The sequence below is a fragment of the Pongo pygmaeus genome, chromosome 9, assembly GCF_028885625.2.
Source record: "Pongo pygmaeus isolate AG05252 chromosome 9, NHGRI_mPonPyg2-v2.0_pri, whole genome shotgun sequence".
NCBI lineage: Eukaryota > Metazoa > Chordata > Mammalia > Primates > Hominidae > Pongo > Pongo pygmaeus.
In genome coordinates, this window is record NC_072382.2 from 26,831,742 (window position 1) to 26,856,288 (window position 24,547).

Consider the following 24,547-nt stretch of genomic DNA (forward strand, 5'->3'; position numbering starts at 1 on the left):
ATTCTAAGGTCTTTATGTCCTCAAAACTTTCAAAACTGGAGCAATGGGGTCCTGAACCACCTTCTTGCTGTCACTCTATTTTCTTCCATACATACCCCCAACATTATCTAAACAAGACTCTGTACCCATTCTTTCTTTCTTTCTTTTTTATCCTTTCTGTCCCTTCATTTTTGGCCTACTTTTATCCCCTTCTTACTCTTCATGGTCTTGCCTACTGCCAGACAATTTAAAATACAAATCTAAATTGAGTTAAAAAAAAACTGATCCATTTTTTTCTCTTTTCTCAAGAGTCATATGTGCATCCAGTTCTTTCTGCTATGTGTCTGTATAGAAATAACAATTTATTTTAGTTTCTCATGACTTTTCTGGATAATCCCTAATCAAATCTCATAATGTCTCTTGTTCTGGAAACTTTGTTTTGGGGGACAAAAGGCATAGCCCTGATGTCATGTAATTCCAATTGTTTGTGACAGATACAATGTAGGATTCATTAAAGGACCGTTGCATCCTGCTGTCATATTAATCAACAGTGCAATTGTTTTTTCACTTGGGTTATGATGTTACTCTTTGGGAGCTGTTTTTGTTGCTGGAGATTCAGAGTCAATGTTCACATATTCCGAAATTAAGTACCAAGTTATCCTGTACCATTACTGTATTCTTTTTCTCCAAAGAATTATTGCATAGGTTTTTCCTTTTCTTCCTGGCTTAGACCCTGTCTATTAAGTTGTTCATTCAAAAGAGAACTAGAGCTGAAAGATTTGTAGTGGAATCAAAACAAAGTACATTCTTAATGTGTCAATAGTCATTTCAGATTCCTCATAAATCTTCAGGGTCTCTTAAGAAAGTCTATTACCTGGATATTTTAAAGCAAAATATTGTTGAATTAACTATCTAAATCTTAAATGATTTCTGATGAAAGTAGTAGTTCAACACAAGCATATACATAGGATATTATGTGGAAGGTGGCAAAACATCATATTCTTTATAAGGTTTAAGGTTTCATTTATCCCTGAAATATTCCAATCCCTATTGAACTGATTATGCACAGCAACTATGAGGACTGCAGAGTCTTTACACTGGATTACACCTTGTCTTTGCAATATTTTTCTCTTCTGAATTGTCTTAGCTCCCCAGTAAGATTGCATTCTCTCTGAGGGCTTTTTGCTCTGCTGTTTCAGCCCTTTATACGTGCCTTTATTTTAAGCCAGTGCGTAATGGACTATCGTGAGTCACTTATCAATGGTTCCTTTCTATTACTGATGGCTGGATCCTCCAAGACAAGGACTGAGCCTTGGTCCTTTATCCCACCAAGAATATTCAGCCTGGCATTTTGTGAGCACTCAGCAAATAGGTATTGTCCTGGGGTTGTATTGAAAGCAAATAATCATTTATTTATTTTTTTGTCTCCCATTAGAACATGATACACAGTAGGTATTGAATAAATAATTGTTTTCATCACTTTGGTTGTCTTCTTCTGGGTATATTTCTTCAGGACAATAAATACAGATGCTACATTTTTATCTAGTACTTAAAGCTAAAAAGTAAAATACTGATATTATAACCAAGTGTTTGTGATGACAGCTATCAGATAGTAGAAATCACTTTCTTTAATGTTATAAAATGAAAAGTTCCATGTCTTCCAAAACACCTGAATGGTTGGCATCTTTAATTTTTTAATTAAATAACTTATTTATTTTAAAAAATAATTATTTTTAGAGCAATTTTAAGTTTACAGAAAAATTCTGCAGAACATACAAAGAGTTCCTCTTATGGTCCCTTCCATACCGTATACACAGTTTCCTCTATTATAAACAACTTGCATTCGTGTGATACATGTTTTAGGTGACAATAATTGACAAACCAATATTGATACATTAATAGTAACTAATGTTTATAATGTACACTAGGGCTGACTCTTTGTGTTGTATATTATATAAGTTTTGCTAAATGCATAATGTTATGTTTCCATCATTAGAGTATCATACAGAATAGTTTCACCTGCCCTAAATTCCCGTGTTCCCCTTTGTTCCAACTATTCATTCCTCCTCCTTACCTTTCCCCTCATCCCCACAAACCCCTAGCAACCACTGATCTTGCTACTGTGTCTGCCTTTCCCAGAATGTCATATATTTGGGAATCATAAAGTATGTTGCCTTTTTATACTGGCTTCCGCTACTTAGCAATATGCATTTAAGATTTATCCATGTATTTTCTTGGATTGATAGCTCATTTCTTTGTACTGATGAATAATATTTCATTGTATGAATGTACCGCAATCTGTTTATCCACCCGCCTGGTGAAGGACAGCTTGATTGTTTCCAATTTTAGGCAATTATGTATAAAGCTGCTAGGAACATTCGCAGACAGGTTTTTATGTGGACATAAAATTTCAACTTATTTGGGTAAATTTTTTTTTCATTTATTTACCATTCAAGTCCAGCTATTGCTAATATGCAGTGTGTGGTTTTGTCACTTTGAATACAATACTTATCAACATTTGACCGGTAAAAACAGGGAAATTGTGATGCTGTAATGATCTATCAAGTGCAGATTTGGCTTGCAGGGGAAATACTGTGCAATGGCTGAATATGTAGACTCAAACAATAGATGGACTGAGTTCAAATGCTTCTCCTTTATCTTTTCACCCCATGGTCCTGGAGAAGTGGCTTACCTTTGGCTCAATCCCTTCATCTCATCTCAGAATGGAAACAATGGTGGTACGTCACAGGGTTGTTATAAAGCTTAAATGAGATCACACCTATAAAGTGCTTAAAGCAGTGCTTACTTAAAAAATGAGCTGTTATTACAGAGATTATTATGTTGGTGTAGATCTTCCTACATACATCAGATTTGTGAATGGAAGAAAAGCTGAAAATTATCAATCTGGTGAGCTTTAAAAACAAAGCTTGTCATTTGTTCATGCATTCTCAACAACTACGTACTGAGTGTAAATATGAGCCAGAAATGTTGCTGATATTTGAGATATTAACAGGAAAGGCAGAATCCTTGTCACTAAGGAACAAATGTCTCAAGAAAAGAAATGACCTGTAATCCTAGCACTTTGGGAGACTTAGGTGGGCAGATTGAGGTCAGGAGTTCGAGACCAGCCTGGCCAACCTGGTGAAACCCCATCTATATTAAAAATACAAACATAAGCTAGTTGTGGTGATGCACACCTGTAATCCCAGCTACTCTGGAGGCTGAGGCACCACAATTGCTTGAACCTGGGAGGCAGAGGTTGCAGTGAGCCTAGACTGCACCATTGCACTCCAGCCTGGGTGACAGAGCAACACTCTGTCTCAAAAACAAAAAACAAAACAAAACAAAAAAAGGAAAAGAAAAGAAAAGAGATTATTTCGATACAATATGAAGGAGGTCTGAGTTTTCACAAATGGGCAATAACAGTCTCCTGACACTTGGCAAGCAGGAATCTGTGTTACAGAACTACCATCATGAACTCAAGAGTCAAATGAGTCAGGTCCCTGACCCTTCCCTAGAACCACCTTACTATGGAAACTTCTGCAGTTTCGTTATCCATTCCAAGCCTCAATTCCATTGTTAAGCTTATATATTAGATGTTTATTTTATCTCCTAAGAAAACTGTGAGGATTAGTTGAACTAATTAATAGAAAAGGCTTAATATATCACCTAGCACACAGTAAATGCTTAATAAAAGTTGTCAATTATTACTAATCCATGAAATTTCATCAGGTAGTTTAGATAGATTTTAGGTTGTGAGAAGCAACTGATTTTTCAGATCTCCTATTCACAGGGATCCTAGCCTGAGAGAGATAATTAGTTAAGTTTAAGATATTCTGAATAATTTGTGAGCTTGAATCAACAGATGAGAAGTCTATTTTGGATTCAGTTAATTCAGCTTAACACTCGAGATTAAGCTGAATTCCTTGTTTTCTTTAATGAGATATGTTTGATGCTTCTGTAACTGTCTTGTACAGCTAAACACCAACAGAAGTGTGATGTCTAAATTAATGCCAGCCATACTAATCAAAGGTTATTTGCTTTACTGTTTAAACAGAGATTATTCATGGCAGGAGCTGATGTGTTTTGATTTTTCAACATGTCAGCTATAAGATCAGAGTGGATATTTTAGCCTTGTGATAACTCCCTATAAATAGAGGCATAAATTATAAATGCTCATTGATGTAATTATAAATTGTCATTTGGGATCCTTTTAACCTAGCAAAATATAATGACCCTGAGTTAGAATATTGCACTAGGGGTGACTTCTATCTCTAACACTCTATAAGCCTGGAATTCTTGGTACTAAGAAGACCCTACTTCTTTCTATTTACCCTATTGTAAGAAATCCTTTCTGATCATTTACATGTTTGGTGACTTATCTTCCTCCTAATTGTATGCCTGGTCCAGCTACTTATAACAACTTCATGCTTATGTACCAGGAGGTAGGCATTACTAAAATAGTAGTAAAATACAGCAGTGTCTCATTTTTATAGCTTTTAGCAGATAATCCTTCACTCTAGTCCTTGGAAGTCAATATTTAGGGGAGATTATCAGGGAAGGTACAGTAATAATTATTAACAAGTCCTTGGGCCTAAAGTAAGATGTTACTCCACTTGGAATTAAAATCCTTCTCTCTCGTTTACAAGGTGAAAGCTTGGACAAATAAATTAACCTCCTAGTTTCTAGATATTTAAAATGAGGAAACAATAGTGAAAAAAATAATGGTTTTTTGATTATTTGTTTTTTTGAGACATACTTGAGATTATTTAGAAGCATTGGATACATAACAGAAGAAACTTTTTGCCCTGTATTAATATCTTTATGAGTTCTTGACAACTAACCCACCACGTGTACCTGAAGCAGGTTACAGCGGTGTGTGAATGGGGTTGGATATGAAATTAACAATGCCCTGCTCCTTCTTAGTGGCACAGAATGCTTTTCCATTTTGCCCTAAGATATCTCTATCACTTTGTTTTTTAGTGGCTCCAGTAACTTCTCCCAAGTTTAATGTGCCTGCTGGGATCTCTGATTTATATCTCCTTTCAAAATTCCTCCTGCAGCTCCAAATCCTCCCCGTATAGCTTTGGTTTACTAAATAATAAATGGCCCATTTTTCCTTTCTCCTTTCCTATGCATCCAGTGCAGTACTCAAAGTATATTTCAAGGAAAAAATGACAACAATCTTCAGCTCTTCTCCTTCTTTATACCATAAGAGATTGAAGGACATCACTAGAATGAACGCAAAACAAGTGAACACGTGACTAATATTACAAAATAAACATATTGAACTCTTGGTCTCCTAAAAATGGGGAGAAGGCTGATGTCTCCATTTTGCAGTACCTCGTCCTCTGCACTTCAGGAAATATCTGAATACAGACAGAATTGACCCAATGACAAAAACACACAGATGAGACTTGATGGCATAAGTAACAGTCTCATGTTGATTCAGTGTGCACACTAAACTTATTTGGCCAATTTGTACAACTTTCTAGGATCAATTCAGGTTGCCTTCCATCTAGTTCCGTTAGCAGATTACCATGGGTGTGTTAATAAAATGCAGGCATTGGAATTTGGTATCTGGATGTTCCCTGACTCATTCCTTACTCACATGACGATGCTGTGTCACTCAACCATAAAATTGCCAGCAATGGCATCAGGATCCCAGCAAGTTCTTTTTTCCACAAGATGTTTAGCCTCTCCTGTGATTCCAAATGAGAGTTTGTAAGGTTTGGGAAGAGCTATCAGGAAGAATGTCTTCAAAATTTTTCATCCCTCCAAGCGCAACCTGAATGTCTAACTTCTTGGCCCAGGTAATAGTTTTTGTAGCTGGCCCCATCACCAGATGACATTTTTATAGTGTACTTATGAGTGTCCTGAGCTCAATAAAACAGGGCAATTGATATTGACATAATCTCTTCTTTAAAAGAGGTGTCACATTTTGAAAGGTCTCAAGGAATTACCATTGAAGCAAGAGACAAGTAACCTGATAATTCATCTTATCCGGGCCTCAACTTTTGCCCCCTTTTATAAAGGGAAAATGTCTAATTGGGAAAAACAGCCTCTCTTTCCAAATGAAGGTTAAATAAGTCAGTAACAGGTAGAAGCAGACAGTTTGCAGGCTACTTTTCTCAATACATATTTTACTACATATGAAAAATCAGATCAAGGGTTGAGGAGGTTTATTAGGGGATAAAAAATATCTTTACAAGCTTCTATATTTCATCCTTGAGTCAATCATGCTGTAATGAGCACCAAGCACAGGAGGTAAAATGAGATGTAATGTTTGAGGCAAAAGAAAATCTCTGTGGAAATTAACCTGGCCTCAAAAGAGCCTTTAAAAAAACAAAATGCTGCCAACAGCAAGTCAGTCCAACTGCAGGTTTGAAGGTCAGCGTTCAAAGAGGACAACAAATGCAAATATTATCTTAACCATTTACAAAGTTACTGAGGTAAAAAGAGAGTTTATTCATTAACCTGGACTACTACTGTTGGAACCATAAAAATCACTTTCCTTTTCTGACACGTGCACTGTCCCTTGTGGTACAAATATGATCAGATCCCTCGGGAAAGTGTCACCTTCATGTCAATAAATAACCCTAGGTTTGCTTCAGAGTCTACAGCAATCATCAGACTTGACTCCCTATTAAAGGGCAAAGAAGGAGTTAGAAATTGAAACAATATAAGGAAAAAAGTAAGTGAACCCTTTATAAAAAATTATTTTTTCCCTTGAAGAGTTAGTCATGGGTACTGTGCATAGAGTGAAGGAAACCTATGACTGCATTTATCCTCAGGTTACTGCTTCCTAATTCCTGCTACAAAAGTGCCAGAAGAAAGGGACAAATGTCCTCAAAAATCTGTGGGTATCTGAATCAAATTCTTTACTTCTTTTAATGAGTAACCTATCAAGAAATAAGGATAATTTTATTGGGAGTGGTAACCCACTTAAATCCCAGATCAGAAATCATCATCTTTTTAAGTAATATTAATGGTTGGATTCTAAATGCATTATATACCAGTATATATAAACTGATATGAAAATAAATATGAGGAAAGTTAGAAGAGAAAATAAGAATAAAAAAGGAATAATTTTATATGATTTCTCCAACTCTCAATTCCATCCTACAATCGAATGCAGAATTATATTTTGTGACAAAAACATCCAAATTACGATATCCAAGTTATCTCAAATACCATCAGATAATAAATTGCATCATTATTAACTGCACATTGAATCATATCAGTCAGTAAACAGACACTGATATATATGATATAATAATATAGACAAGTTTAATTAATTGCAGTTGAACTTAGGGGTTTTCTAGAATGATAAACCCAAGGAAACAGCCCACATTAGAATTGTGTATGTCGGCTTTCCAATTTAAAGAGGAGCCGGTAAGCTGCGCCTGGTAAGAGACATTTGCTACTATTACTAAGTATTTGTTTACTACATTTATACAGAGTTTATACTCCACAGAGCCTAAAGTGTTATATTGAGACTTTGACACATCTGATATAACGAAAATAAAAGCGAGGAAAGCTAGAAGAGAGAATAAGAATAAAGAAACAAAGAGGGATGGAGGCAGGAATGGGGAGAAAGAACAATAGCAAATAATTTCTAGTTTAAATATCCTCTTCAATGCATAAAGTACCTTGCAGCTTACCAGAAGTACTAGATGGAAGAAAGACCTAATGTAATTGAACAAACCTACTTAATTGTTGTATAGCTATCTCATTTAATCTTTACAATACTCATATAAGGTGGACATTCTCATCTCCTCCTTACAGAAAAAGAGCAGATTCAGGGAAGATTATCTAATCAAGTCAGACAAGCCAAATGCCTGCTCAGTGGAATCCCTGCAATTTGACCCCAGGTTGGTCTGATTCTTAAGGTCAAGAAGTTCTATTATATTCTCCTGACCCTCAATACAGCTGGATTTTTCAAGATTTTGTCAAATGTGAGATCTAAATGCTGGGTACGTTTTAGGAACTATTTGGACATGATTATTTATGGTTTTGTGACATAATTCACTCCTGCAGTTTTTCAGTTCTTTATATATTTTTCAGTTATTCTGTGGTATGTGAGTCTCATTTTCTGGCACTTTTACATTTTATAAAGTTTTTAATGTTTTTTTAATTTAATTATTTCATTTTATTTTATTTTCAACTTTTATTTTCGTTTCATGGGTACATGTGCAGATTTGTTACATGGGTTAAATTGCATGTTGCTGAGATTTGGTATACAAACAATCCCATCATCCAAGTGGTGAACATAGGACTCGATAAGTAGCTTTTCTTTTTTATTTTTATTTTTATTTTATTTTATTTTATTTATTTTTTTTTGAGACAGAGTCTCACTCTGTTGCCAGGCTGGAGTGCAATGGCACGATCTTGGCTCACTGCAACCTCCGCCTTCCTGGTTCAAGTGATTCTCTTGCCTCAGCCTCCTGAGTAGCTGGGACTACAGGCGCATGCCACCATGCCCAGCTAATTTTTGTATTTTTAATAGAGACCGGGTTTCACCATGTTGGCCAGGATGGTCTTGATCTCTTGACCTCATGATCTATCTGCCCACCTCAGCTTCCCAAAGTGCTGGGATTACAGGTGTGCGCCACCGCACCTGGCCTCTAAGTAGCTTTTCAACTCTTACCTCCATCCCACCCTTCCCCTCTAGTAGTCTCCAATGTCTGTTGTTCTCATCTTTATTTCCATGTGTACGCAATGTTTATCTCCCACTTATAAGTGAGAACATGTGGTATTTGTAATTTTTAAAAATGTTCTTGAATCCTAATCCTTTGACATATGTTTAGGATCACACAGTTAGATAGATAGAACTCAAAAACTTGAATGAGAATTCTCTGCTAAGCAGATGAAAAAAGTTTTCTCTATTTTAATCAGTATTTGATTATTAATGCAGTTCCCCTTGAGATGACTTAATGTTTCCTCCCAGTAAAAAGAATGAATCATTCTCTCAGATTTTCTTCTCAGAGTTAGAAGGAACACTTCAGACATCACCATGAAACAGCAAGAACACACATCTGTTGCCCATGTGAACATGTATTAGAAACCTGTGTCTGTGGATGCCCGCCTCTGCCTCTGAAGATAACTTTCAGTGTGGTTGAAAAGTGTTTATACTGAAGTATTATTGAACAGATGGCATAATTCAATATATCTGTGTATATTATGATGCCAATTTTTGGAAATATACTTAATTAATATACAAAACAATACAAAAATATGCAAAATAATGTAGTAAAAATAGTTTTAGAAAAGATTCTTATTAACTTTGGGAGATTTCCCACTAGCACTTCATGTTTGCATGATAATTTCCAGAATTTATTAAAAGGTGCCCAGTAGAAATCTAGAAGGTAATGAATTACCCAAAGAATCATATTGTTTATAGAAAAATATAACAAACCTGCCAGAAGTGGATTTCTAATTTGATTAAAATAATATATTGTGATGAAAAAAAGAAAAGAAAGGTGGAGAATACCAATTGAGATGGTCTAATTCTAGAGAGATCAAAATGTAGGCGCTAAAAGAAAATAATCAGGCATTAGGAAGTCTATTTCTTCAATAGATCAAATATATCTAATTTTAAAAGACTCCTGGTATTCTTGTCAGATGGTTCTCTGATAGCATAGTGGAAACGATTTGAATGTTGGACCCACCAACTGGAAGTTTGAATCCTGGTTCTGCTATATGTTAGGTACATGACTTGCAAAAACTATATAATCTGTCTAAACTCATTTATTCACCTATATAATAGAGTTAATAGTGCCTACCTCGTAGCACATGATCAAATGAGATCAAATAGAATTTGGTACAATTTCTAGTGTTTACCAATGAATGCTAGTTATTATTACTTGTAATATGTTTACAAGCAAGAAGATTTCAATATAGTTTTTCTTTACTCTCTTTCTTACTCTAATTTTAATCCTAAAGTTTCCGGTTTCCTTAACCATCATCTTTCCAGCCCCATCGCCACTGTAAAGCAAAGATACTCTTAGGGTATTCCCCTGTGATGATTCTAAAATCATACAATACAATGATTTCTTGAATATGGCACCAAAAAAACATGCAACAAAAGCAAAAATAGACAAGTGGGATTACATGTAACTAAAAAACTTCTCCACAGTATAGAAAATAATCAACAAAATTAAAAGGCAACCTAGAGAATGGGAGAAAATATTTGGAAACCACAAATCTGATAAAGGATTAATATCCAAAATATATAATAAAAACAACTCAACAGCAAAATAATAATAATAATAATAATTTGAATTAAAAATAAGCAAAGGAGCCTGGGCAACATGGAGAGACCCTATCTCTACAAAAACTAAAAAAATTAGCCAGGCATGGCGTTGCATGCCTGTGTTCCCAGCTGCTAGAGAGGCTGAGGCAGGAAGATCACCTCAGCCCGGGAATTTAAGGCTGCAGTGAGCCATGATAGTGTCACTGCAGCCTGGGTGACAAAGTGAGATCTTGTATCAAAAAAATAAATAAAATTAAATAAAATGGGCACAGGATCTGAATAACATTTCTAAAAAGAAGGTATGCAAATGGCCAACACATATATGAGAGTTGCTCAACATCACCAATCACCAGAGAAATGCAAATCAGAACCAAAATGAGTTATCACCTCTCACCTATTAGAGTGGCTATTAAAAAAATAAATAAGATAACAAATGTTGGTAAGAATGTGAAGAAAACGGAACCCTTATACTCTGTTGGTAGGAATGTAAATTGGTGCAGCCACTATGGAAAACGGTATGGAGGTTCCACAAAAAATTAAAAATAGAATTGCCATAAGATCCAGCAATCCCACTTCTGGGTATATACCCAAAGGAATTCAAATCACGATATCAGACAGATATCTGAACTTCCACGTTAATTGCAGCATCATCACAATAGTCAAGATATGGAAACAACCTAAGTGTCCATCCATGAATGATAAAGAAAATATGATATATAAATATACAACCAAATATTTTTCAGCTTTTAAAAAAGGCAATCCTGCCATTTGCAACAACATGAAGGGACCCAAAGAACATCATGCTAGGTGAAATAAGCCAGACACATGACAAACTCTGCAAAATACCACCTACATTAAAAAATTGAAAGTAGTTAAACTCATAGAATCAGAGAAAAGAACGGTAGCTTCTCGGGTCTATGGGGAGAGAGAAATGGGAGGTATTAGTCAAAGAGTACAATGTTGGCTGGGCGCGGTGGCTCACACCTGTAATCCCAGCACTTTGGGAGGCCGAGGCAGGCGGATCACGAGGTCAGGAGATCGAGACCATCCTGGCTAACACAGTGAAACCCCTTCTCTACTAAAAATACAAAAAATTAGCTGGGCATGGTGGTGGGCGCCTGTAGTCCCAGCTACTCGGGAGGCTGAGGCAGGAGAATGGCGTGAACCCTGGGAGTGGAGCTTGCAGTGAGCCGAGATCATGCCACTGCAATCCAGCCTGGGTGACAGAGCGAGACCGTGTCTCAAAAAAAAAAAAAAAAAAATGAGTACAGTGTTTTAGTTGTGCAAGATGAAGTCCCAGAGATCTACTGCACAGGCTACTACCTATAGCAAGCAATGCTATACTTAATACTTGCATACTTTAAAATTTGCTTACAGAGTAGATCTTAGGTTAAGTGTTCTTATCATAAAATAATAATAAAGAGGGTTGGAGGAAACTTTTGGAGGTGATGATGAATAAGTTTATGACGTAGATCATATTGATGTTTTCAAGGGTAGTATATACTTATCTCCAAACTTATTTAGTTGTACATTTTAAATATACACAGCTTTTTGTATGTCAGTTATACCTCAATAAAGTGACTTTTTTAAAAAAGGAAAAGGCCATCAATAATTACAATTTTAAATAAAATATAAAAATTAAATTAAAGTAAAAACACGGCCAGGCGCGATGGCTCACGCCTGTAATCCCAGCACTTTGGGAGGCCTAGGTGGGTGTATCACGAGATCAGGAGATCCAGACCATCCTGGTTAACACGGTGAAACCCCGTCTCTACTAAAAATACAAAAAAAAAAAAATTAGCCGGGCTTAGTGGTGGGCGCCTGTAGTCCCAGCTACCTGGGAGGCTGAGGCAGGAGAATGACGTGAACCCGGAAGGCGGAGCTTGCAGTGAGCCGAGATTGCACCACTGCACTCCAGCCTGGGCGACAGAGCGGGACTCTGTCTCAAAAAAAAAAAAAAAAAACCACTGGCTGATAAGCATTTTGTCCATATGATTGTTTATTTGAAGTCCTCTTTTATTACTCCCTAAAATCATAGCTTAAGAGTCAGGAATTGATTATTTACACAATGAATAATTCATAATAATATATATTTGCAAGCCAGTGATACCTTCAGCCAGCGTCCCAATGACCAAAAGCCAAATTTCTGAAGAACAACTAGATTCAGTATTATGCTTGGCCAATGATATAGTGGTAGCACCAAGAGAGAGCCATCAATAGGATAGAGGTGGCTTTGTTACAGCAAATGAGGAGAGAGTCATGTTCTCAGGTTCTGAGACAACTTATCCCATATACAGCATATTTCTGTGAACTCCAGGTAATCAGCTTATGCTCATGAAGACTGACAGTTGCTTACTTTCAATATTTGCTTTTATGAAACACTTGTTAGGACATAAAATTGTCCAGCCAATTTTCAACACCAGAGACAGTATGTAGTTGATAATTGTAAGAAATGTTGAAGGTTGATGGCAGATTTTAACATGCAATATTTTCTTATACTTATTTTAAATATACTAATGTCATCTGGGCTACAGTTGTTCTAGGGCAGAATTATAGAATAGAAATTAAAGGCAGATCCAGTTGGTTAATGGCAAACTTAATGGATTGTATTTGCCAAATCAATTATCTACCTCAGATTGACCCCACCGTTGCATTCTACTCCCTTATTACCTAGGCTTTTTTTTTTTTTTTTTTCATTTTAAAGTCAGTTTCAACTACTCCAGCACATCACTAAATGGTTAATACTTTTCCCAACAAAGACTAATTCTTTGTCTAGGTCGAATTAATCCATTCATTCAGGCTTGTGGATGTTTGTTATTTTCCATAAGATTAAATGTATATTGCACAGTCATCCATAGTCATAAGATTCTTGGACAATGCTTGAGTGGTTGTCAGGGAAACAATGTGAATATCCAGTCCGCTGTAATATTGAGCTAAGTGCACACACATACACACACACAGAGACTCACAAGCACGGAATAGCTGTCAACAAGTTTGTTAAATATGTGTCAGATAGGTAGAAGATCATTTTTCTTTTTAAGGACATAATTATATGTGTGTGTGAACACATATTTCATTTACATTAAATTCATAGCTTGCTTTCTGTTCACAGCAATAATATTTTATGCTTTAATGGTGTTGTTCACCATAGATCCCAATGATTTCAAGAATTTTACATGAAGTGAATAGCAGATACTATTATTAAATATATTTACACTGATGATAATCTCAGCAGATAACCTTACACAGTAAAAGAGACAGGAAGGGTAGCAGATACTTTGCATGTATTATCTCACTGAATCTCACCAACAAGCAACATCCCTGTGATACAGATGTTATTATCTCAGTTACACATAAGAATACTGAATCACAGAAATGAAACAACCTGGGTGTGCACACATAAGTATGAATTATACCCAAGTATTAAGAACTAAGTAAGTACATAAGAATTAACATTTATGCCCAATCCTTTCTCTGACTTAAATCTTTAACCACTATATTATATAGCTTAGGATTCCGGTTTCCCAGCTTAATTTTCCAGATTTTCCCCAGGCACAATTTAAACTGGGAAATGACCTAACCGTAAAGTTCTAAAAACCAGTTCAAGAACAAAGGATTCTTTGGAAGATTTAAAACATAAACCACGACAAAAACCTTGCCTGATTATAGTCCAGATTAAGATCCTCAGATGATCATTCTCTCTATCTAGAATGCCTGTTTCACTTGTTTTCCTTAAAACTCCCTACTCCCTCAGGTTTAATTGAAGCATAGCCTCCTCCGTGAAATATTTTTTTATTTCCCCCAAAAAAGGGTTATTTTTCCTTTATATAAATCTTGTATCTTGTACATGGTTTCACTGAAATATACATGCTCTCACAATTACTGTCTTAATAGTTCATAAACTCTGTGAGAAGTCTGAGAGGCCATTTATTAATCTGCATTGCATAGTAGTTCCAAAACTTCAGTTCACATCGAAGTCATCCATCCACAGGACTCGTTAAAACACAGGTTGCTCAGCTCTGCCCCGAGAGATTCTGAGTCCGTTGGTCTGGGATGGGGCCCATGAATTTGTATTTCCAACAAATTCCCAGGTGATGTTGATACTGCGGGCCCACAACCACAATTTGAGAACAACGGGTGTATCAACTGACACATAAAAATGTGTTAAATAAACATTTTACTCTACACTGAACTTTATTCTTCAGAACAAGTTGTAATTAATTGTTTACAGTATGAAGAGTGATAAACTAATAACCCTCAGATATAGCACTGATTCCCACAAACAGAAAGAAGGGGGTATCAGAAGATATCATGAAAATACACCTCAGATTTTTCTTCTCCAATATTCCTAACCAGTTATTTAGAACTGACCAGAGGAAGTAGAAAAGACTTTCAGCTTTGAAAGATAAAAGTAATTTCAGCTTTCTGTCTCTTCTGAATTTAGTCTTTAGGTTCTTTGATGCATTTATCAAAAATGCAAAAACTAATTTCAGTTTGAATGATTTGGGTAAAGGTAGATATCACACAATAGGAATAGACTTGGATTTTAAGCTTTTTATAGAAATAATTGGGTTTAAAACAGCTGCTTTCTGGGCCTAGAGGAAGCCTAATTAATTAATCTATGTTCTTCAAAAAATAATTTTATATTTTGTCTTATAATTAAATTGGTGTGTTTTATTTAAATTGATAAAATGACCAAGTAAATACTGCTTAGACCCAGTAAGATGTTGCCCTTCTCATACTTTGTGTTAGGATCTCCTACTGACCTCCAACTTCCATATACACCTCCAAACATCTTTAGGTTACCTTTGCTCTTTATAACTTTATCTCCTTTTCTTTCAAAATCGGTTTTTAAAGAAGATTATGACATTGGTCATTTTTACTTTAATATGACTTTAAGTCATACTGCCTCCCTTGGTATTTGTTTGAAGGTTAATTATCCATCTATAATAGTTAAATAAATCAATGGCTTTGGTACCTGCCAAATATCTGTCAGTAAAGCAATAGAAAACACAGACACATACATGCTCACACATATATTTTACTTCTAACTCCATATGTGTATGAATCTCAGCTTTAAATCAGACTTTTCTTGAATTCCACTAAACTAAGTATAGCAGAGGATCTATAAACAGTTATAGCATAAGCATAGTTTTGTGTCTTCTGTTCACTTGTGTGTCCTTTCACAATAAAGAAATGTGATCAGTCATTAACTCCAACTTGAAAGGGATATTTTAGCTATGTAAGGCAAACCTGACATCTAGTAAGACGTATGACAACACAGTCACTGAACAATACATATCATGATGCATTCACTACTCCACAAAGCTATCCAATCTGTGGTCAATAATTCTAGAAATATTTCTTTCAATATTTTAAAGTTTACCATTTAAAGTTTATCCATTATAGTTCTTTCTCACAGAAATACACTTACCATCTATACCCCAAACACTATCTTTTGTAAGAGTCAGTATTAATAAAATACTTTTAAAATTACCCAACATGGATCTCATATGCCTACGAAGAAATAAGTCATAATTTAATTGTTCATGGAAATGAGAATTCTTGATCAGGTACTTCAATTATGATTATGATAATTTTCTGTGATTATTCCTGAAGGCTTCCCATGATGAACTGCTTGCCAGAAAAATCAAGCACTCAAGTTAATCAAGTGAAATAAGTTAATCCATTAAACACCAAAAGAAGATTCAAAGATCAATTTCTTCATCTGTCTTGCATCAATTCATTTCTTGGTGTATGATCTGAATTTATATAATTTATGGTGGAATGTCTAGCTTTAAAGTTTGATGTCCTGGAAAGTGAATTTAGAGTATAATGCTCAAGAACCTAACAGGCCCCAGATTAGCAAAAAGTTCATCTTTGCTATTTACTGAGTTTATTATATGTCATAAGAATTCTAAACAACTCCATCAGATTTTCATAAATTTGCATTACAGCAGAGTTTCTCAACCACAGTAGTATTGACATTTTGTACTGGGTAATTCCTTGTTTTTATAATCTATCTTCTGCACTTTTAAGAGGTTTAGAATTGACACTGGCCTCTACCACTGTATGCCAGTAGCACTCCCTCAATTTTATCAACTAAAAATATTTCTAGATAATGACAAAGTCATTTGAGAGGTGTAATTGTCCCTAGTTGAGAACTATGCTATTAAACAATTGGTTGCTCTTTTGTTTTCTTTCCTCTCAAAAAACTTCTGGATTATTTTATAATTTCTCCATTCTCCTCAAGAACCTTTATCAGAATTTTGCTTAGAAGAAAAAGTAGTAATATTCCAGTCTGTAGGCTACCTCAATGCAGAAAATGATAGAAAGGTAGATTCAAATCACGAGAATAAGAACTAAGAATTTAAAAATAATCAAACTTAGTATTCCTCATTGTCCACCTTCCCCAAAATGTAACAAAATTTGATCTCAGAGTATAACTTAAGAGAAACATTACATATGTGACACGTAAAGAAATGTACACCAACATCGAAACATAGGCAAGTAACCCACACATGCGTGGGGAAAATATTGTTGATGACAAATTAATCAACAGCTCAGAAAGTGCTAATAATCATTTTCTTCATAAGGACGTATACTATATAGTATATGCCATTGTCATCACCATTATCAAATAATGAGCTGCATCTTTTTTCTACTATATGGTTGGAGAAATATCAGACAAGAGTGATAAAACCACTAATGGATAATCATTGTGTGTCATGAGACTCTACTAAGAATTTTCAATCAAATGCAGCATTACTGGCCTCAAAGATAATCAACCCAAGCCCCAAAGTCATTAGTTGAGTAGCCTCTTTTATTTCTCATTCTTGTGTCGTCTCATTAGCTTCTCTCATGCTGTGCTATTTATGAAGTATTAAACACATGGTGAAGATTTTCAAATGTTATTTTGGAAATAAGATCTATTAATGAATATAACTTAAGTATATCCAGTGGTTACAGGTACTCTTTTAAGGAAAAAACCATAAGCAAAGCAACATGATATATGAGTTGGAAGCCCTGACCTTGCTCAATATTTGTATGTATATGTTCTGTTCCTCGGGAAGTGTAATTTTGTCCTGTGACTCCTTCCTTAGCTACAAGTTTTTATTGCAGGCAAGTCTAAGGACACGGACCACTATGTAGGTAGTAGACACATTTAACTCCCCCACTCCAGATACATACACACACACACACACACACACGCACACACACACACATAAGCACACACATTGATATGTTTACACTGTCCCTGGTTTTGTCTCTGGGTGCTAAGGAACACTTGCAAATTCCTCTGCTCACTTCAAAGTTGGTAACTTCATCAAGTTCATATATGCCAAACACTGGGCTACAGCATCTGGGTGTAAAGCTGTTTAATCTCTCTGGGAGTTTATTGGTTTAAACCCATGACTAACAGTCATATAAAAAATATGGCAAAACCAGATGTCTTTAAACTCCTGTAGTTCTTTGAAGCTGGAGTACATTTCTCTCTGTTTTCTCAAGTTTTCTCGCACTCCAACAAAATTCTAACAGATGTCATCTCTGCTCTGTTCAACTCTTTTCTGTGTTTCTATATAAAAGTACCAGGGAACAAGACCTATAAGATATGCTCTCTGCTTCTTGACCTGTAAAACTTTAAAAGTTACGTGCTTGAGGTTGTTAACTATAGCTCCATTTCAATCTTGGAAGGTCTGACAAGAGGGGTTATCATGAGTGGATATTGTATTATTTTAATATTGGTGTTTTGAATATCTTAATCTTTGACTCTACAGATAAAACATTTTTGTGAACATGGATATGAAAAGCTAAAATGATAAAACTTACTTATATTTCTTCTTATATTACTAATAATTCCTTGATTAATATTTCTGTTTCACGCACAAGAGTATTAGTTGGGAACGGTACCAGGTTTACTTAGCAATCTTCCAGGACCGTTCTAAAAACATCAAATAAATTATATGATTGAAGTTCAAATGACATTTTAAGATAATTACTTGTATTATCCCAAATTTTAAAGTTAACTCAGGCACCTAGAGATTAAATGACTTGATAAATATTCATGGCTGGAAGTGAAAGCTGGGGTTTGAAACCAGGTTTCCTGGTTGTAGAGATTAAGCACTTAACTCCTGTGGTAGCCTGCCTGTCTACTCCCAATCGTTGGTCAGTTCAATGAGAACAGGAAGTGAATCTGTGTCTACGTTTATATGTGGGTTAATTTATATGTATTTTCATGCAAGTGAGAGATAAAAATTCGAGAAACTTTACATAATCATTGTGCAGTCATCATACAATATTTTGTCTTAAATATTCAAATATCCCTAGAACCTGCTAAACAGTTCAAGGCTCACCTTTTCATGTCCACCTAGCTCTAGCATGGTGGTATGCCACAAAATGTTAGACCTTGGCAAAAGTGGTTGCATTTTACTAATAGTAAATCTGTGCTTCCTAAACTTAAAAACTAAGTTATTAAGCTCATTTTGTGTCTGTATTTATGTCATCCAAGTTCTGTCCGATATCAGGGATGGCTTGTTGATTTGTACTTTGTCATCATTCCTCTCCAGCTGTTAAAGAGAAGATTTATTTTCCATCTTGGTTAGGTCTCAAAAATACCAAAGACGTTACCTATTTGGAATATGCTACCTCTGTTTCAATTATAGAGGGCGCTTCAGTGTAATTACCGCTGTTGAGGAAAGGATATTGGAAATCTGTTTGCCAGTTATTTTTCCTCTTCCAAGATGATATGTTGGTAATAAAACAAAAAGTATGTTACAGTGTCTGACTACAGAGCCTTAAAGCTAATATTTAATAACTCAGTCAGCTATATGACTTAGAAACCAATTTGTTACTTGATTTTATCATGAGAAAATTTTGTTCCACTGGATGATATCTTAGGAATCTCAAGGCATCCATAAGGATACAACTTACAATTTTTCAAAAATTAACATAAAATAAATGTAAAGAGTTTAAACATAGTTGCTTGCCAGCTATGTGACTTTGGACCTTTCATGCTACCTCCTTGTACTTCAGGTTTTCTCATTTGTAAAATGAAGATATTGAAGAAGTGGTCCCAAAGTATTTGGGGTTTTATTTTTCCTCCTTCATTAAAATTCGTAGGATGTTGAAATTCATTGCCTGATGATAAATGAGGCACTTACAGAGGTAAATATAGTATCCTGATTAATAACACAGTAGCATTTTGTACAAGATGAAGAGGAATCTTAGAATTAGTGCATTTCCTCCTTTTTGATTCTCCTAATTTCTGCTATGCTTGCTGGATATGAAATGAACTCCTAAGAAAAGATGTATGAAATCTAAAAGTAGAATACTATGAGAATGTGAAAAAATCTGATAAGAATTCTTAAACTTTCCCCAAATCTTTGTTTTGTTTTATTTTTGCTAACACTGGCTCTGTTCACCTGGTACATGTTAAGTATTCAATAGACAATAGATATTAACATTTGTATTATAGGAGAATATCAAACTCAATAAGAAATTATAAATACCGTTAAATAACAACTTGAGCATATGAACTATAACTATTTTTCATGCATCTCTGTATCTTCAGAGTCTAACACAGTATCTGAAATATCTGATACAGATTAGGGAATTAATAAATGCATGCAGAATGAATAAATAAGACTAATTCTACCCAGGAGGATCAGGGAAGGTAAACTAATATCAACCACAAGCATCACCACTACGAACACAACAACAAACATCTATTTAGCAACTTTTCTTTTCCAGGCTACATGCTAAGCATTTCTTATTCATTATTACAAAATGGTTATATGATTTTCACTTTCCCCAGTAATTAATGAGAATGATCCTTGTTCCTCCCGTTTGACAAAGCTTGTTGTTGTTAAACTTTTTAATCTTAATAGTCTTGTTAAGGGATAATGATATATACTTGTGGTTTCATTTAAATTTTCATGAAGACTAATTATTTGAGCATCTTTGATAAGTGTGTTAGTCCATTTTGCATTATCATAAAGAAATATCTAAGGTTGGATATTTTATTTTAATAAAAGGTTTAATTGGCTCATGGTTCTGTAGGCTGTACAAATATGTTTCCAGAGTATGCTTGGCTTCTGGTGAGGATTGGGGGAGCTTTAACTTGTGACAGAAGGCAAAACAGAAGCAGGTGTGTCACATTGTGAGAGAGGAAGTAAGAGCAACAGTAGTAGGAGCCAAGCTCCTTTGAGTAACCAGCTCTCACATGACCTAACTGAGCGAGAACTCACTGATCACCAAGGGGATGGTGCTAGGCCGTTCATGAGTGAGCCGCCACCATGATCCAATCACCATCCCCCCACCAGGCCCTACTTCCAACATTGGGAGTTACATTGCAATATGAAATTTTGGCAGGGGACAAACATCCAAACTATATCAATACATTTATTGGTTATTTGGACTTTTTTTCATTTAGAAAGTGTATATTAAATTTACTGTTCATTTCCTATTGAGTTTTTAAATTTATTAATTTGGGGAAAAAATTTCATATTCTACATATTATTTCCTTGTTGATTATATGTATTGCAAACGTCTTCTCTCATTTCACCACTTGATTTTTACTCACTTCGTGATATTTTTTATAAACAGCACTTTGTAATTTTAATTATCAAATTTATCTAATTTTATGTTGTGGTCAATGTTTCTTGTACCTGTTGGATAAGATGTCATTCACTACCCCAAGGTCAAGAAGACACCTTCCTATATTACCTTACAAATGCTTTATTATTTTGTCTTTGAAATGTAGTTCTCTCTCTCTACATAAAATTGCTTCAAGTGTAGGCTGTGAGGTAGAGATTGCTATTTGACTTTATAATTAGGAAACCTAATTGTCTTTCCTTCCTTTATTAAAGAATATTTTCTTTTATTAAAAATGTCAGAAATATGTGTGAGAAGAACTAGCTCACCATTACCAGACATAGTAATTCTCCATTTTCAAATAATAATTGTACACAAACTCTAACAACCATGATTGGTTAGGTTATTCAACTTGCTGTAATTAAAAAAAAAATCCCAAATTATCTGGCTTAAAACTAATCTGTTGTGGGTCAGCAGGGAGTCTCTGCTAAAATTGCGCATATGCTCTAACCAGTCATATCAGGGCCAGATATTCAATTCCACCATGTGGCCAGAAGGTCAGCAATGTTTGGAGACCAGGCCTAATGACAAAGTATGCTTTTCTGATCACCAAACATTCAGTTCACTGTCCTTCCTGATAACAACATATATTCTCTCTCTCCCCAGAGAAGACAACCCAAAATTCCTATCCAGGCATAGCACCATGTAGAACATCCAGGATGACCGGGGTGTTAGCTGAATGAGTCTCCCCCTCCCCACCAAATATGCCTCTGCCCTAATTTCTGGAAGCTGTGAACAAGTTATGTTACATGGCAAAAGAGAATTCCCTGTTGTATTAAGATTGCAAACCTTAAAATAAAGAGATTATCCTGGATTATCTGAATAGGTTCAACCTAGTCTTAATCTTGGAGGCTTTTAAAAGCAAGGAACTGTCTCCAGCTATCAGCAGAAGTGTAATGATCTAGAGAAGGTTTGTGTACTTCTCTGCTACATGCCCATTATCTGGCAGAGATTTTTGAAATCCCATCAAATGATTACAAGGTCCCCAAGTATCCTTTGACTAGGCACCTATATTGCTCTCTGGTTGGGACCCTTGATGCTGCCGTCCAGAGAGTTCTTCTTTCACCATTATCCTCCATGGCCATGTCAGAAATGGACATTGAATAATTTAACCTCTTTGGGGAATGAGCATTACTTCAGCCTATTTCCTACTAGTTGGGTTTTACAGATTGTTTAATGTCTCAGTCACAGATATTTTTACTTAGTCCAGGCTGGTAGTTTCCTGAACAGCAAAACTATCTTAGAAGTCTATTTAATCCCCTGTTTATTTCATCTCATGAGCCACAAGCCACAATCATAGTTCTTTCAATATATACGTTTACATTTACAGACATGATTCTAAAATACACTGCTGTATGTTTTTTCATCCCATAACCACCCCCGACCCATCTACCTACATACCTAATTGTTTAATTCTATGAACCTGTCAGGCATAAATGAAAAACAAATATTTTCCCAGGTCGTGTTGTCCAGTTGGGAGCCTCAATCTACAATGCATCTTTGTTCTGACCCATTTGTGCCTCAATATTCTCATAGCATTTTGGATATATTCTATCCTAGCACTTATTATATTCTTACATTTCTCTATGAATCTCTCTGAAGCCATCAAACCATAGGCTTTCTCTGATTTATCTTATATATTCATCTTTTAGCGCATTACCTGGCCATTAGTTGTTGGCTCAATAAGAGTTAATTAAACCCAGGGTTGTATCTGAAAGGGTTAAAATGCTCAAGAGCCTTTAAACTCAGCAAGTCTCAGTTACAAAAATAAAAGAGCCCACCATGGTCTATTACCATTTACACTCTGATTAGAAATTTAGGCATTTGTGAAGTTGTAGTAAAGATAATTAATCATTAATATGTTGTCACTTGGGCCAAAGCTGCAAAGTCCATGCCTATGGGACTGAAGGAAATATTGTCTTCCCAATAGAATTGTCAAAATGTACAAATTGTAGTGTCCAAACCTTCCACATTTGCAGAGGAGACATGTCAAAAGCATATATTATACCCAGCTGGAAAAACTTGAATAGAAGTAAACTGCAATTTGTAATGTTGTGAAATTGCTTGTATTTTTTTTAATGACACAAGTTCAGATATACTTTTCTATGACATTTTTAAATTAGAAAGTGAACAGTATAAAAACTAAGAATCTTATGTTTCAGAGTTTTGGGGAAATGTTCCTATAAAGTGAGTGTGTTTTTTAATTTTTTAATTAATGTCTTTGTGATCTAGCAAGCAGCACTTCTTAGGCAAAAGTGAGTGTCTGTAAGTCCGAGGGTTGTATTTAGACAAGATTTTTTTTCTAAAAAATCAATGTACAGTGGCAATTAAATATGACTCATTTCACGTTAAAACTTTACAAATGATTTGCTAAAGTGAGCTTACAAAAGATCCATTTAAAGAGGTGGGCCTATAAAAATCCTGCATAACTGCAGTGAATTTAAAATAAATTTTTATTTTATTTCATTTTTGGGTGTTTTGGGAATATTTTATTTTATTTTGGAAACAATTTTTCATCTCATGGAAAATAAGCTCTTGATGAGCAGTACATAGCTTTGTTGCTCTTTTTTAAATTCCATGCTAAGATGATTTTACTAAAATGTTTTACTAAAACATTTGCCAGCTTTGTTTTACCTCTTGTTGCAGAATGTGGGCTGAAAGAAGCCCTGTCAATCTGTTACTTTGATTTTGTGCTCCTAAGTATGTGAATCACAGCTTGGTGACCCTGGGTCTTGATAGGTTGGATTTGCAGGCCTTGCTATTCTTAGTACATACAATGAAGGTTGTTTAAAATACGTATTAAGTAAAGAAATTTTTGTTGTTGCTGTTGTTGCTATGTTACTTTATTTACTCCTCCCCCTTGTGAATCTAACTTCTGATGGTTGAATTAACTATAAAACTTGCTCAACATAACACCTTCCCTGATCACTAATCCTAGTGAGGATGAAAAGAACCTCTGTACCATATGCAGTAGTCGTTTCAGCGAGTGTTTTAGATGTTGCCGTTGGTGTTTAGGTCTCTGCCTTGGGCATTAGGTTGGCATTTTGTGTGCTGTGTGTGAGGTCCCAGCTGGCTGGCATTAGTGAGAGGCTGAGAACCCTACTGGCTAGCTCTCAGCTCCATCTTCACAGGTGTTGAATTCAGTGGGTCCCTCAGGCCTAGATTTAACTCAGCAAACCAATAAAATCCCCACATCCGTGCTCAGATACAGGAATTCTAAAGGGAATCACTTTTATAACATCCTCTTGCAGATGTAAGTATTCTTTGGACTTAAAAAGTGCCATCTTATTTTAAAATAATTTTTTCTTCTTCTCTCTACCAAAAAAAATGGAAATAACCTGATCGATATAGAGTATTCATAAAACATTTGGTACATCTTCCACTTTTTTTTTTTCTCTATTTGCTATCTATATCTCCTTTAAACTAAAATTTTAGAAACCTTGTTTAGGTATTTGCTTCCTGTACCTTACCATTCTAATATCTATTTTAAAACTATTAGATTTTAAGTGTTTTTACCACACACAAAAAATGACATGTCAGGTACCACATGTATTAATTAGCTCAATCTAGTCATCCCACAATGTATACGTGTTTCAAAACAACATATTGTAAACAATAAATATATACAATTATGTTTGCCAATTAGAAAACTAATTACTT

The 24,547-nt window shown here is 35.2% G+C and overlaps 1 long non-coding RNA gene across 1 annotated transcript in view; it reads left to right on the forward strand.

Annotated features, from left to right (window-relative positions):
* LOC129008283 (uncharacterized) overlaps window positions 1-24,547 on the forward strand; it is a 640,936-nt gene that overhangs the window by 559,336 nt on the left and 57,053 nt on the right. The gene's annotated exons all lie outside the window — the stretch shown is intronic.